Genomic DNA, 16545 nt, shown 5'->3' with positions numbered 1-16545 from the left:
TATAAAGTTCAGGCTTCCACAAGCACACAGTTAAAACAAAACTGTTTCTATTGCCTCACCAGACAGAGTCAAAACCAACAGATGCTATGGGCAAGGAGGTCTTACCATCAAACAGCCTAGCACATTGCTCCTTGAATGCTACTTATCGCAGGTTGCTACACTGGTGCTTTTTGCGAAATGGAGAGTACGATTCTACCAGTGTTGCCTGAACACGTACAAAATTACTCTGCACAGTGGGGGATGACCAAAACACCACAAATTTGGTTGCTCTTGTTACGGGTATCAGTACTTTCATCACACTTGAATGTTACACCACCAGATTTTACGGGGATGTGCAAGCCTCACGTATGGACACTCTCTTCACTGGAGCTAGACTGTTTGGGGAGAAATCAGCTGCAGCATTTGAACACTTTAATGACAGCAGATTTGTGACATTTTCTAGGGTTACTTCTTCTGCTCTCCAATTCATCAGCAACACAAGATGTTTTGAAGGCCTTGCAGTCTGTCTAGCAGCTAGCTCAACCATCGCATGTCTCCAGGGGTTGGGGTAAAGCAAGAGGATGAAGTCAGCAGCACTGAAGCTTCTCCTGGTCTCCTGCTGCCAAACCGCTTTACTGTCTTATTGACAATATGGAGCCAGCAATCTGTTGGACTTGGACCACAAGGACTTAGTCTTGTCATTGGGCCTGCAGTACATGTTCCAACCATGCCAGTCCCAGGGTGTGGTGTTAGAGAACTTACAATTCACAATCCTGCCCTACTGCCTTATATTGGCACCTCAGCTCACAAACCTCATGTCAAAGGTTGGCGCAAATCTTCTCAAGTTGAGAATAGAGGTATTCCAGTACCTCAACGACTTCCTGTTAAAAGCGGGCATGCTGCAAATAGTCTTAGACTACCTACAGGCAACTGTCATTGTTACACACACTAGGATTTTTAGACTAGCTGTGCAAACAATTCTCTAATGAGGTCATTCTGGACATAAGGGTTTTGAACACCTTGCCACCCCCACAATAAGCATGGAAATTCAAGATATGAACCTGGTGTTTCAAGTCAGTTTGTTTTGGCCTTAATGGTTCTGAAGCTTCTTGGACTCCAGGCAATGTGTATCCTGCAGGTGCTACTGACCCTTTGGTACAAGTCACCCTCCAAAGAAATCTGCAAAGACTTGAGTCTTGCACTAGGGGGATATCTTTCAGATCACATCTGCATCTCTGACGAAGGAGCTCAGGACCTTGAAGTGGCGGATTTTGGTTGCAAATCTGACACGTCCACTGTAAAACTCAGTGGTCACTGGAAGGTCACTTGGACGAGGTGGTATTCAAGAGTGTCTCAGATGTTTAACACCTTGGCTGCTAGGTGTTTTCCCCTCCTATGCTGACTTATTGTTAGGTCCATTGTTCATGACGAGCTCAGCTCGTCATCAGCACAGCTCAACCGTGCATCATGACGAGCTGAGCTCGTCATGAGCATGGAAAGGGTTAAGTGCCATTACATAAACTATCTAGATATGCAAGTAATCTGGGTGACCTCAACGGGCCTTTTTTACCCAAACGAAGGCCAAGGCGATTTGGGTCTTTATAGACACCTTGACTTATAAGTAGTACTGAAAAAAGCATGGAAGAGGAGGATTCCATTCCCTTTGTCTGGAGGCTAAGACTTTAGCTATGTATGACTGGTATTCCGCAGAATTTTCCCAACAGTCCATCGCCAAGCAAGACTCCTTAACATGAAGGAAGACCAGCTTAATGGGTGGCATTCTGCAGGCAAAGTCTCAGTGGCGGCTCAGGGTACCTAGGTGAAGTGAGGCTTACCCTTAAAAAGACTTCCCCCAATAATATAGCTATATTTATAATGATAAATGGATGGTCCGGTCTTCTGTGCTCTAGAGATTCCTCTTTAAAGTCCTGTAGGACACACTTTCCACATTTAAATGAACTCCACCAGTGCTCCCTTGGAACCTCTTCACAGCTGTACTTATAATCTTAATTCTGAATACTGTGTTTCTCATTTGACATCACTGTTCAGTGTTGAGTCAGTGTGTTACAAGCATGGTCAGTCCAGCTTTGGTTTATTACGTTTTTTCCTGAGAGGCTGTCTTAGGACTCCTGCATCCTTTATTTCTAAAATGACATCTTTTAAATTGGGCCTGCCCATTACACATCCTGCATTCTCAGGTCTACAACATCCCTCAATGGTGGAGAGACTGCAACAACTGGATTCAAAGTGAGCTCCTAATTTATACAAAGATAAAAGTAAGGAATTCAAATTCAAAAAGTGCTTTATTCGAGTATTACTCATAAAAGCAGACAAACATACATACAATTAAAAAAACAATTAAATTTACATAATCAAACAACAAGCACATACATATTTTGACAATTTAAAAACAATGACAGATCGTGTATAGAGGTGCAGAAAACATTATCGTCGACAAATAGAGACCAGAGGGGAATGATCATAATAACAATGTAAATATCCCCAGGAAATCATTCATTAAAAAAGAGTTCATTGTTAAAAAATCAATATTAAGCCGATGACAGATTACATAAACAGAGAATAGACATGTGTCTAGCAGTCTCTGGTCAGTTAAAATTTACAGAGAATAAACGTTAGTTTAGCAGTCTCTGACTATTACTAAACAGTTACAGAGAATAGACAAATGTCTAGCAGCCTCTGAGCGACTTGATGGCAGTAATTAACTTGCCAGCAGTCTCATCCTTAAAACCCACACCCATCCCAGGTACTTTGCGATTGCAATATTGATCCATTCTTCAGTGGTAGATTTTACTATACGCAGTGCCACCATGCTACTTTTTGTACCTAAATTCCTACACATAGGAGCCAACCAGGCTTTCCTTGGGGCAGCATATACTGGGCAACAAAACAGAAAATGACCTAGGGTTTCTTTACCTACCCCACAGGCTGGACATAGTGCAGCCCCCCCTGTTTTCCATTTAGCTGTTAGGTTACAGAGTGGGAGCGAACCTACCCTCATTTGAAATAACAATTTCCTGTCCAGGGGGTTCATTATGTAGTCCCAGTACTTTTCATAAATGGGGAACATTTTAGTTTCTAAGTAGCCAGTGGTCATAGTCCCACTGCTGGTATTAAGTAAGCTACTATTAGCTACGTGTTCCCAATATATATCTTTTAACACAGTCTTAGAGGGAAATAAAGCCCCAGCAGGATCTGTCCATAAGGCCTGAAGTCCTAGATTGAACAATGCAATCTTTAATGTTTTAAACCACCTGATTTTATTGTAGTGATCAGCTTTAATGACATCAAAGAACCCCTCCGCATAATGAGAGAGTTCAGGTGTGGTCCAAAGTCTGCGCCAGAATAGTATTGGGCGCAGTTTGGCCTTTTCCGTGAGCTCTCTTCTACCTAACTCGTAACGCAGGGGTAATAGTGGGCTACTCTGTGGAGTACCCGTCAATGACCTCAAAAATTTATTTTCGGATAATTGGAGTTCATGGAGGTTTTCATACCCCCATAGCTCCGCACCATACAAGGCAGACCCAATTGCTTTTGCCTCGTATATTATCAGTGGTGGTTTAATTGGTTTAGTCATTGACTTCCTATGCTCCTTAATTATAGCCCCAGATAGCTGCTTGTGCCTTAATGTGGCGATATTAAGGTGTTGCTGCCACTTATTGTCATTGGAGATCAAGATCCCCAGATAGGTGAAGGATTTTACAACTTCTAGAATGCGGCCACTCATGGTAATATTCGATTTAAAATTTCTATGTGGGTTAAAAGCCATGAGTTTTGTCTTGGTCGCATTCACCTCAAGTCCGTGATCAGTACAGAACCCATCAAATATTGCCAATGCTTTTTGTAAGCCACTGGGGGTTTTTGATAAAATTAAAGTGTCATCGGCGAACATTAAAATGGGGACCTTCTCCCCAGCGAGAGAAGGGGCATCCACAGCCTGAGATTGCATGCAGGAAACAACACCATTAATAAAGAGGGTAAACAGAGTTGGGGCCATTGAACATCCCTGCCGAACCCCGCGCTCAACAGGAAATTCGGCAGTGTTGTTCCCGTATCCTCCCCATCTTATTTTGGCATAGTTACCCTCATGCAGTCGCATAATTAAAATCAACAGATCCCCAGGGACCCCTTGTGTCTCAAGCACTTTCCACAGTTTCGCCCTCGGTACCAGGTCGAAGGCAGCCCGCAAATCAACAAATGCTGCGTACAGGCTGCCTCCCCCTAGCACCACGGTCTTCCACTGTATTAGGTGAAAACGGAAGACTTGATCAACAGTGCTGGTTGCCCTGCGGAATCCGGCCTGAAAGGGGGATAAGATATTATGTTCATCAACCCAGTCCAGCAGCCTGTTGACAACTACTCGGCCCACTATTTTCTGGATGGTATCTATTAAACTAATGGGGCGGTAGTTACCGGGCTGTGCCCGATCTCCTTTTTTGTATATAGGGATGATTTCAGCACCCCTCCAAGTCGCTGGGATATCTGCCCCCCTTGCAATCAAATTTATCAACAAAAGTATGTATCTGCACCATCTATCCGTGTCATTCAGGAAAACATCTGCCGGCACCCCGTCAATACCAGGAGCCCGCCCACTACGAACAGTTTTTAAGGCAGCGAGTATTTCATTCTTAGTGAAGATGTCATCCCCGGTAAGTAAACCGTGCGTGCACCTTCTATCCACTGCCTGATCTCTAGAAGCATACTGCTCACTAAAGAACTTTACCCAAGCATCCTGGGGGACATTATTAGTGCTTGCTTCTTCTATCCTATCATGTCCCCATTTAACTATATGCCAAAATAACCTGGAGTCCTTACGGTCGCTAGCATTTTTCAGGTTGTTCCAGTGTGCCTCATCCCAATCTTTTTTCGCTCTTGATATACATTGTTTGTAATGCTTCCTGGCAGATCTAATTACCTCTAGGTTCTTGTTCTTAATGGCATCACCCAAAGAGGTTCTTGCCAGCCTACATTCGTGATTGTACCAACGTGCAGGTCTGTGGGCAGGCATCTTTTTATTTGCCGATTTCAGGAAATGGCCTCTAATTTCATCAAAAAGAACTTCATGGACCTTGGTAGCATTATTTATACTGGAAAGAAGCCCAGTTTCACCCTCAAGGGCCATGATAGCCTTGTCAGTTGCCATGTTTATTTTTTCCATAACCAGCTCATCTGTTTTAACACTAGTCCACCTCAGCCTACGTAAATCGTTTGTAGGTACAATCAACGGGGGTAAGGGATCGATAGCAACACTGGGAGCAGTCACATCAGACAGCCACCACTTGTGGAGGACGCAAAGAGGATTATGGTCACTCTCAAGCCTTTCCTTAACCTCCATATCAATAATGGATGACCATAGGGCCATACAGCATATAACGTAATCAATACGACTCTTAGATCTTCCATTATCAAAGGTCATGGCTGATACTCTGTCTGACTTGGTACGACCATTCAGAGCCCTTAGCCTATATTCAAGGCACATAGCATTCAAACTTAAGATATCCTCGGTCCAGCGAGTTATAGGGGTTAAATCAAGTGCAGGGATTTCCCACAAGTTATCTTCCTCCGCACCTAAAAAAGCCTCGCCAGTGTCAAGGGGTTCAAAAGTACGGTTTAGGTCTCCTGCCAGTATGATGTTATTCCCAGAAGAGTGAGTGTCTAGGTAACTGTACAGTGACAATAAAACCGTAGATTTACCAACATTTCCCCCTCTAACATATAAGTTATAAATGTCAATGGGAGTAGAGGAGTCCCTCTCTAGTCGAATGAGCTGGATGTCTTTGTGATTTAGCTCTATATTTTTTACTAGGATCTTCAGGGACTGACGAACCCATATAGTGAGACCTCCCATTGGTCTCCCCTTGGGACCTTTGGTGGCCGGTACATAATAATTCAGATATCCCAATGCATAGACAGGATCACAGGCCCAAGTTTCTTGGAAAATGCAGACATCATACTTGCTAATGAATTCAAACCACTCTCCACAGTCCATTTTGGAACATAGCCCAGCTATATTCCAAGATAGTAGGTTCCCAAAGGCACCCTCCTCACATGAATCAGAGCTGGGAACAGGCCTGTTCGTATTTACCTCCATAATGACATTACCATCTACTATTAGATTTGTTAATCCTACTAAGACATCTGGAGTACATAGTTCGTTTGAAGAGCCAATGGCTTCATTCTGCCCCCCTGTTACACACAAGGATGAAGGTATTTGCAGCTGAGGCATACAGTTAGTTATTTGTCAATCACAAGCATCTACATTGGAAAGAGCAGAGAATCTGTTTTCTAAACCTAGTCCCCACTCAACGGAACCAAAATTCTTACTAGCCCTTTTGGTTACGGCGTTCCATTTTGTTCTTAAGGTGCTTGGATTGGGGCCTCTGCCTTTGAGGATAAAAGAAGTCAAGGGTCAGTGGTACGATAGAAGTGGAGCGTCTCTGTGGCGGAAAAATGTTAGGCAGTATGTTTGGTAATGCATCAGGGTGTGAGAGATTAAGCACAACGCAATCGCCCTTGAACTTTTTTTCTCTATTCCCAATCCACTCTACTCTTCTTGCATTTACCAGTTCCTCGGCCAGTTGCTGTTTCCCCCACGAAGATATGGCCAAGTTATTGGTTAGCCAAGACAAAGATTTATTCACAAGCGATGCTGTTGATTCAGCTTCACCGGAAGCCAGAGGGGGTACATTTGCTAAAACAAGAACTAATGGCGAGGCTTCCACCACCAATTCAAATGACCCTTTCGAGGTGTTAGGTTCAACAATAGGATGGGCGGGGGGTGCAACACCAGAACTAATTTCCGGAAGGGTCATCAGAGGAGCCACTGGGGGGTTTGGAATAACAGTGGGTGGCAATTTACTTGCCAAAATGTCATTAACCATAGGTTGTACATTGGACGTAATGACTTCCGGGAGTTTCCCTACTTCGCCCAGCGTTTTACCAAGGAGACCTTCCAGTTTAGTCACTTCAGCGGATAGCTTATCAATTTTGCTTATCAGAGGTTTGACTATACCTTTGATTTTTATGTCCATCAGACTGCAAAATTTCTGAAGTAGATTATTAGAGAAGGTTGCATACGTTTCCCCCAAGGGATCATCCTCCTCCACGCAAGAGGTTTTCCTTGGTGGTGTTGCAATTCTGTTTTTAGCTGACCTGAGCCCCGGTCGTTTTTGTATGGCTTTTCTTTTAACCCCTGTAATCCTTGGTGCTGGAATTGGAACAATGGGAGGGGTAATAAGCTCGCAGATCATAGGACTCAAAGGCACTACGTCGATATCGCTGATATCTTCGGTGCTGGCCACTATGCCACTTGGTTGAATGATGACAGTATCCTGTGAGGGAGCTTGTGCCACTCCAGAGAGGCTAGTGTTTGTCAGGTTAAAAGGATCCTCTGTTTCTATATCTATTAGTGGGGGATGTGTGGAAGAATCCAAACCCAGAGAGGACCTTCTGTCACTGTTTATTTTCGCTACTACCTGGACTGAATAGTTCTCCATAGTGTTGGTAGCAGGCGTTGACTTTTTACCAGGCAAACCAGGCATGTATGCAGATGGCTAGATAACAGAACGTAATGTTAGAATATGAAAAAACGGGTTACCTGACAGACGATGAGCTTGCAGCTCAATGGAGGTCAGTAGGCTTGTAACTGTTTGAGCAGAGTTCCTGGCCCAACCCAACCTTGTCCGACCTCGGACGGCCACAGACGGCCCGCCCTCTGCCCGGGCTCCGCCCGCGCGCGTCCCACGACGCGGGAGGGTCTGAAGACCTTTAAGCGCCTCCGGGCGCTGGTGATTGACGCTGCTGGCGGCGTCGCCGGTAGCACACAGGGAATGCTGGGGATTGTAGGCGGTAAGGCAACCAAGCGCTCCCCCCTCTCGGCGGCCGCTTTTGCAGAGCGGCGGCTGGGGAGAGCGAGACACAGGAGCTGCAGCAAGTAAGTTAATTCGCCCCCAAACGCAATGCTGTCCCCGCTCCTCTGCAGGGTCTGAAGACCTTTAAGCGCCTCCGGGCGCTGGTGATTGACGCTGCTGGCGGCGTCGCCGGTAGCACACAGGGAATGCTGGGGATTGTAGGCGGTAAGGCAACCAAGCGCTCCCCCCTCTCGGCGGCCGCTTTTGCAGAGCGGCGGCTGGGGAGAGCGAGACACAGGAGCTGCAGCAAGTTAGTTAATTCGCCCCCAAACGCAATGCTGTCCCCGCTCCTCTGCAGGGTCTGAAGACCGTTAAGCGCCTCCGGGCGCTGGTGATTGACGCTGCTGGCGGCGTCGCCGGTAGCACACAGGGAATGCTGGGGATTGTAGGCGGTAAGGCAACCAAGCGCTCCCCCCTCTCGGCGGCCGTAAGGAGTAACAAGAGGATGATCATCTCGTTCTGGGATTCGTTGGTGCTAACAAATGAAGACAGCTCGGAAACAGCGGCAGATTGTCCTCTGCATCAAACTATTATGCTTATTCCTAGAAGGATCCTCCAGAATGTGTCCAGTCTCATTCCACCAGGGTAATGCTACAACTATCACACTGCCTCAGTGTTTGACATCTGCCAGACGAACATATGCCCATACTAGGGTACTACTGTATTGAATCCCATAATAGTTCCTTCCTTTCATGAAGATTCTTTCTGCTGGAAACTTATTGCAGACTACTCACCGCCTGCACTCATTTTGTACAGTAAGTTCTAGAGCCAGCATATTTCATGTCAGAGGGTGTGAAAAACAACAACTAAAACTGATCGCGTTCAAGGGTGGTTCCTCTTAGCAACACCATCTTGTCATGTTAAAAGATTAGATTAACTCAGACAGTGCCAACTGCCCGAGTTATGTATGTGTTTCCCACTCCAATCTGGCTATTCAGGATAATCACTATGTGAGATTGTCCACCCTAGTGTGTTACATAAGGTAAGAAACTAATCCTACCTGTCTTAGGTTTCAGAAGAGACTTTTCGCTGGAAAAAGCTTCACTTTCATTTGCTGAGCAACCACCTCACTCTGTAAAAAAAAAAAAAAAGAAGAAAAAAAAAAAACAGGCGTGCCATTCAGCTCCAATACAAACAACCAAAGGATTACCAAAACACCTTCATCCCCTACCATTTTATTCTAACACTCCGAGTTCAACAGGTTTGGAGATGTAACCAATCCAAAAACTTATACATTAACTGACTGGGTCATTAGACCGTAAAAAATAGCAAATAAAATACACAGAGGCAATACTATGGATAGGACATTTATGTTTAAAGATGCATAGAGATCGACTGCCTAGTAAATAGCAGTATAAACATTTACAAAAGGCAAAATATCCTTATGATACAATAAGACCATACAATTACCAAACAGTTAGCCAGGACTTCACTGCACATTTTGAGGACACCCATTGCATAAGTCTGCCCCCATTCACTTCACAACAAGAACATTGCTAAAGCAATGCTATTGCAACTTAGTAGCAATATGCTAATTCTGTGCTTAGTTAAAACAATTGTGATGTAATAAGTAGGTCGACAAATGCCCACATCCATTTAAAACCATAACTGTCTTGACAATATTTAACATACTACATTTGCAATGTGTGAAAACACTGCTTGAAAAGTTTTAAAAGCATTTGATACTTACTATAAACTAGAACATGGTGGTCTGTAGATCACCAGAAAGCTCCCATAAACGACTGACTCCAATGAAGGCCTGTTTTACACAACTTTGAAGCGAGTGTTTGTTGGACCCGGCCTCGTGGCGTGGTCCCACTCCTCCCGCATGGCGGGCCCTGGATACATTGACCCCTGTCCTCCAGCCTGAAGCTACCCCCTCCAACCTTCACGAGAGCCGCCACTCGTGGCGACCCCCGGCTCTCCCCCTCCAGAACATGGCGACCCCTATTCGCCCCACACTGCTGGTCCGACCCCTATCCCGGGGCACCCTCCCAGGCCCCGACTCCATCTTGGGCCTTCCACATCCGGGCCCCGTGGCCTCGGCCCGACCTCGGCCGCGGCCCCAGCGAAGCCCCGACATCGAGGCACCAAGATCTGACCAGGTGGTAAAACGGCCACTTGACGGATCCAGGAGGAGGACAGTTTCGATGGCCCTCCAGCCGTCCCCAGACGCCTTGAGACGAACTCACTACGGAACCCTGAACCCTATTCGGAGCCCTGCTGGCCCTGCCGCGGCCCGACCTCGGTGAACCATCTTCGGAGCCCTGCTGGCACTGCCGCGGCCCGACCCCGAGGAAACCCCCCAGCTCGAGGATTGAGAGCTGAGCGCAGGGTATCCCTGTACCAGGCTGGTACCAAGACTGTACCGCTACCCCCTTCCCACAGTTACCAAGACCTTAAGGATCCCTCGATCCATTTGTACATAGATTGCGGAGATAACCTGCCTTGATTGCCGATAAAGACTTTAAGAATCTATCCTCGTGTGGTGTCCATTTGTAGTGGTGTGATTGCTCGCTTGTACGATTCTAGGAGAGGAACCTCACCAGGAGGCCTCTCGACGGCGCTCGGCCAACTCCAGAAGGAGAGGTGGGTCTAAGGGTGGTCGGCCAGACAACCTCTGCCTCCCCCCTAGGATCGCCTTTCTAACATTGGTGGCAGGCGGTGCGATCCGAGCCGACGCAAATCGTACAGAGAGTGACTCACCCACTACCGACCATGACTACCAAAGAAACCACACCGACCGCAGAGTTCCAGAAAGAACGATTGGAAGACTATAACCACAAAGAATTTAAACAATTCTGCAAGGACCTGGGCAACGCTACCACGGGACTAAGCACCAAGGACGATTTCAAGCAGGCCCTGCAAACATGGGTGGAGGCAGGAGCGACGCCACCCCAGAACGAAGATAACACGGTCCCAGATATGCAACCCGAAACCCTCACAACCCCCGCAGAAAAAAGAAATACCAACGTGAACACGGGCCTTTCCCACGAAGACGTCCTAGAGCGGGAAAGGAGCAGACTCTCGACGGCGCTCGGCTAACTCCAGAAGGAGAGGTGGGTCTCAGGATGGTCGGCCAGACAACCTCTGCCTCCCCCCTAGGATCGCCTTTCTAACAGTGTTTTTTTAACATTCCACCAATATTCAATACAGGACATGCATCTCTTCTGCTGCTACTGCTTAGCTCTAATCATTATGCTCATCACCACACCATAAGCACAGAATTAATTAACGCTATACATTATACTAAAAGCCTCCCCAGTTCTCCCCTTACAGCTGCCCTCAGCAAAAATGTTCTATTGGCATTAAATCGTTTTTCAAGCACAATACCGTTTAGTCTTTTCACATCCTCACCATGGGTCTAGATACAAAGCCTATGTTGTGGGCAAGTTAAATACGGTAAGTGTTAATTAGTGTTAGTGTAACACACAATTATGGCACTGCAGCACAATTGTAGTCTGGGATACAAGTTTCCAAACAGGTCCATCGCATCGTGAAGTTGATGCAGTTTTGTGTAAGAGAAGTCATTTTAGGTTTGGTATATTAGTTTTAATGTTATAGGTTTTCTTGGTGGGCAAGAACAGAGTGCTGAAGCAAACTGCTAATACGGTGCTCAGCTGGTTAGAATTCTGTGGGTAAGAATTCTGTGTGGTAATTGGTAGGCCTGGGCGGAGTTCCATGTAGAAGAACTGACCAAAAACTCTTCCGCACAAGCGACGGTGCGCGTTTGGTCTTGGCGTTCACAGCGATTATCAGCATCAGGTGTTTGGCCTGTGCTGTAAAATCAACACAAATGGCACCATGCGCATCGCGAGAGGGAGCTGCTTCTTTTCTTTCAGCTAGAGTAGATTTTCTACCCAAGCTGCCGCTTTCTTAAGGCAAACTGAAGGTTTCTCAACGCAAGTGGTGAGACTATCCGTGCTGAGATCTCAACACGAGTTGGATTTTCCGCGCTCACCAACTTGACGGCATGTCAGGGGGGGTGGGGGGACCCCGCTACGCTGAGCGGAGTTTATCGGAACTCCACATAGCGTGCAAAACGCTGAAAACTTCACTCACGAAGCAGAGTTCATCGCCTAGGCCTAGTAGGTAGCTGAGGCAACAAGTGTGATTTTTTTTGTTCTGAAGATTGTTTTGTAATCCTTGAAAATCCAATAAAGTCTAAGAATGCACAACACAAGAATACACATGGTGACATGGCAAGAACTAGGGTGCTCAAAATTAGAATATCGATCAAAAATAGGCTCATCTGGACAGGTAGACTATCCGCATCAGGTTACAAAAACCCCAAAATATATATGAATAAAAGGAAAGGAGCTGAGAAATGGTAATGGAGATACATAAACAGACGTCGCTTAATGTACCACCCAATGTGGCCGTCTATAATACCAGACTACAGAGCGCTGAGGAGAGAATAATGAATAAATATGGCAGAGGTGTGGCAATAGAGGAAAAGGAGCTAACAGATATGAGGAAGAGCCAAATCAATCTATTAAGCACATGACTTTGATACTATACTGAAGTCGTATGAGTCAGGGACTTGGTCTTCAGGGAACCAGCAACAAGCCGCCACGGGAAAGAAGTGTGATCTTTATGTTTTGACAAGCTATTAGGGAATACCGATAGTACTTTCCATTAAGATTAGATCAATAAGCATTACGAAATTAAATTAATGTGATTGTGCCTAAATACACATAGGTCAATCAGCTTTACCTATCCAATAAGATTGTATAAGTGACAAAACGAATTCAAAGAGGACATTGTCCTATTTCCAAATACTCCCATTTGTAATTGTAAAGATAATGTTTAATAGTAGTGTACTAAACTAAGAATGTTTAAATTATCATTTGTCTGATGTATGTGAGATTTGCATGTTGACTCTGCCTCAATGAGCTGTATTAAGGATTCATGGTGAATGTTCAAGAATGCCAGGATTAATTTCTAATGCATGTCATTGTTCAGCTTCAGTGGCTATTCCTTTGTAGACGCACTGTTTGGGTTGAGGACTTCAGGGGTTATGTGTACAGGGCAGCTCAATTTGTATATCTTAGGTCTGGAGATTTGTTGGCCGATTACTAACAGGTGGGGAGAGTGGGAAGCGACAGCATACCTAAGCCATTAAAATAGAAGTACTTCAAACAAGCAAAAGCGGCTGGAACGCAACATAGCCTTGTACATGCAGAAAGGAAGGAGGCAGAGGATGGATCATGACTACTTACATTGGTGTGAGCTGGAGTGTTTGTGATTCTGGATGCTTTTTTCAGTTTCATAAACTTTTATTCGATTACCACTTGTTTGTAATCATAAAAAGTACACATTAAAAACAATAAACAAATATAAAAATTGTAAGATACAGGTACGTCAGTTTTAAAGTGGAAGTTTCATATCAGTCATAAGCTTGCCATATTTTGATACTAGCTTTTAAAAAGGTGACTATGCACTTCACAACATGTGGCGAGTCCAAAAGCTGCAAGAAGAGAAATGCAGGGTGACATAGTCTATAACCTGAGGATTGGAGAAGTGGGAGAATCCAGGATTTTCGTGGTGAATTATAATATTTGCAAAAGAAGATAATATGGATTGTTGATTGTGAAGAAACTCCATCACATGGGCAGTTCATGAGAGTGCGAGACCAGTTTTGAACTTCGGGAAAGGAAACTAAACGGAAAAAGGTATTGAAACGAAATCTTGTCAAAAGGTATTTCTCGTGGTTAGACAGATAGTAGGTCAGATAGGGTTGCATGCCTTTAACAGTTTGCGTTGCACAAATTTGAGTGTTCGAAGTTTTTATAATCTCCATCTGGTTGCGCAGCTCTCTCAAATGGACCAAGCACATCTTTTTTAACTCTTTTCTGGAGATGTCTTCGACACTAGGTGGGTCGTCAAAATAAGACCTGCAGCCAAGGTCATTGAAAAAGTTCCGCACCTAGACAAACCAGGGGATCTTGCACCAGTTGGTTAAGGCTATACAGTTCGTGATCAAAGATAGTGTCAGATGGCACTCAGGTTTGGACCATATGCGTTGCCACAGTAAAATTGGTTGGGAACGAATCGTATCTATAATATATTCCATACCAAGCTCATTGTGTGAAGCATAGTTCGGGGCGCTTTGTGGAAGGGCCAGCAGGTTTTTGACAAAACCGTTCTGTTATCTATATGGGGTCTATATGGCCATACCCCCAAACGCCTGCACCATAGGTAGCCACACTATGGCATTTAGCATAGTAAATTTTCAGGAGTTCGGGTGGAGCGGGTTTGCCTAACTTTCTCGAAAATGAGACCAGGGCCAATGTTGCTCGCTGGAAGAGAAGATTTCTACTGGCCGTAGCCTGTCGCCAATTCAAGGAGTCATCCACGAGGATGCCCAAGTATGGGTAAACAGAGGTTTTTTACAGTCTTGTATTGTCCACCAATATCTGTTTGGGATTCTTGACCCTAGGACCAATATGCATGGTAAATGTCTTTTTTATATTGATTTTCAGGCCAAGTGAACCCATAAAGCTGCAGTGTTTGTTGAGTTGTTTTTGAAGTTGATTCAGCGTTCGGGCTAAGATGACGGAATCATCTGCATATAGCAGTGTCGGTATTGGACGATGATTTATCTGGGGTAGATCCTGGCTCCCTTCCAGCATGGCCTGCTCTAGTCCATTGGTGTAAAGGTTGAACAGGAAGGGAGCCAGTACACAACCCTGTCTAACTCCCTTTACTATTGAGAAGGAGCGAGATAGCTCACCGTTGAGGCCAAATCTGACACACCCCTGTGGCGTCAGAATAGAGTTCCCGGAGGAAAACTATAACGGGTGGATCCACTCCAAGATCACCAAGTATTGTCCAAAGTTTAGCGTGCTGAACAGAGTAAAATGCCGCACTAAGATCGACATATACGAGGAAGATGTTACCACCTTTTGCGCCTACGTACTTTCCGGTCAGAAGGGCGAGGTTCAGGGCCTGCTCCACGGTCCCAAGACCCTTCCGGAAGCCATATTGCAGGTCGGTCATGATGTTGTTTTCCTGGGCCCAAGATTGTAAACGGTCCAAGAGCACTCTACCTGCAATTTTGCCCATGGAGTCCAGAAGGGAAATTGGCCTGTAGCAGGCCCGATCGTTACGATCGCCCTTTTTAAAGATGGGGAGCAGGATTGACGTTGACCATGACTGTAGCAGCCCAACAGATGTTACTGCTGCCAGAACCTGAGTAATTATTGGTGACCATAGTTCGGTATTATGGAGAAAAATATCCATTGGGACTCAGTCAGAACCAGGAGCTTTGCCTAGTTTCGACGCCTTAAGTGCTTTGGTGACTTCCACGTGGTTGAAATAGATGTTTATCAGATAGATGTTCTTCTCCAACTTATGGGCTCCGCTGTGATCTGTTCCTACTGTGTCTTGTTGAGAGTGACCAAAGATTTTAGAAAAATGCATGACCCAATCGTCTGCCGTGACTGCGACATCTAGATGCTGCCCCTTTGTAGTGTCGGCCAAAAAGGGGGATCTGATGACTTGCCAGAATAGAGCACTATCCTTACTTTGGCAGCTATCGTGAAGTTGGGCCCAGAGATTTTTCTTAATTTCTCTTCTACGTTCCCGTCTGGCTATGTTATAGAGTTTACTTAAATTTGAGATTTCCACTAAGTTCCTCGTGGGTCTATGAAGGGCTTCCTTTAAACTCGAAAGGGCCTTTCGGCAGGCTGTATCAAACCACCTTGGACAGGAGAGCTTATTGATCCTCGGTTTACCAGAGAGTTCCTTTCCAATTGTCTTCAAAATATTCTGGAAACTACCCACGATTGTCTGGGGAGTGGAGTCTGATGATATGCAGTCAAGTACCCAAGGATTGGTTTTTCCAAGGACCCTCTCTGTTACTTCCACCGGGTCAACCTTGGCCCATTTGACTGTGTAGCCATTCAATTTGTTCATGGTTAATGAATTTTGTTTTAGGTGGCTCAAAGTGAAAGAGTGTGACTTAACCATTTTTGGCTTAACTCTTACGCTAATCGGAAAATGATCGCTGCTAGCATCTGTCCCTGTAGAAAAGTTAGTCACTTGTCCCTTAAGAATCTGGGAAGACAGAATGAAATCTATAGTGGTTAAGAAGCCTCTACCATGAAAGGTTGGAGAAAAATCTTTTTGTGGTTCCACTAGATCATTTACAAAGTCCAGTTCTAGTGAAAATATGGACTCATTTAATTTGTTTCCACAAATAGAGTGAGCAAAATGGGACAGAGGTCTGCCATGTTAGTCTTGGAGACTGCAGTTTCCATTTTTATAATTGTGACATAATGGAAGATTAAAGTCGCCACCCCAGATTATGTGTACTAAATTGGGATGAGAATCATTTTGCAGGGATGCTAAAAAAGTGGTAATTTCAGTTAAAGTTATTAAACAATCCATTGTAGCTGAATTATTGTAATAATTAATCAGAATATAAGTACATTCTTTAGTAAAATTTATTTGCAGAATTTGATAAGTCGGGAATTCTTTTAGCTTCCAAATGGATAAGAAAGGGAGAGTGTTGGCAGCATAAACCACGAGACCCCCCTTTGGTCTACCCATAGCTCCCTGGATTGCTGGGATATGGAAAGTTCTATAACCCACTAGATGGTTTGGAGTGATAGACCATGTTTCCTGAAAGCAA

The 16545-nt window shown here is 45.0% G+C and overlaps 1 protein-coding gene across 2 annotated transcripts in view; it reads right to left on the bottom strand.

Annotated features, from left to right (window-relative positions):
• The window catches only part of LARP4 (La ribonucleoprotein 4), a 331711-nt gene that overhangs the window by 287733 nt on the left and 27433 nt on the right, over positions 1-16545 (bottom strand). The window contains exon 2 of one of the 2 annotated variants that reach the window (XM_086966274.1): positions 8908-8979. The exons of the other annotated variant lie outside the window; for it this stretch is intronic. The gene's annotated coding sequence lies outside the window, so the exon portion shown is untranslated. The remainder of the gene's footprint in view (positions 1-8907; positions 8980-16545) is intronic. 2 annotated transcript variants of the gene reach the window in all.

This window comes from Lissotriton vulgaris, chromosome 1_1 (genome assembly GCF_964263255.1).
Source record: "Lissotriton vulgaris chromosome 1_1, aLisVul1.2, whole genome shotgun sequence".
NCBI lineage: Eukaryota > Metazoa > Chordata > Amphibia > Caudata > Salamandridae > Lissotriton > Lissotriton vulgaris.
Note: the sequence above shows the minus strand (reverse complement) of the source record. Positions and strands in the feature narration are given on the sequence as shown.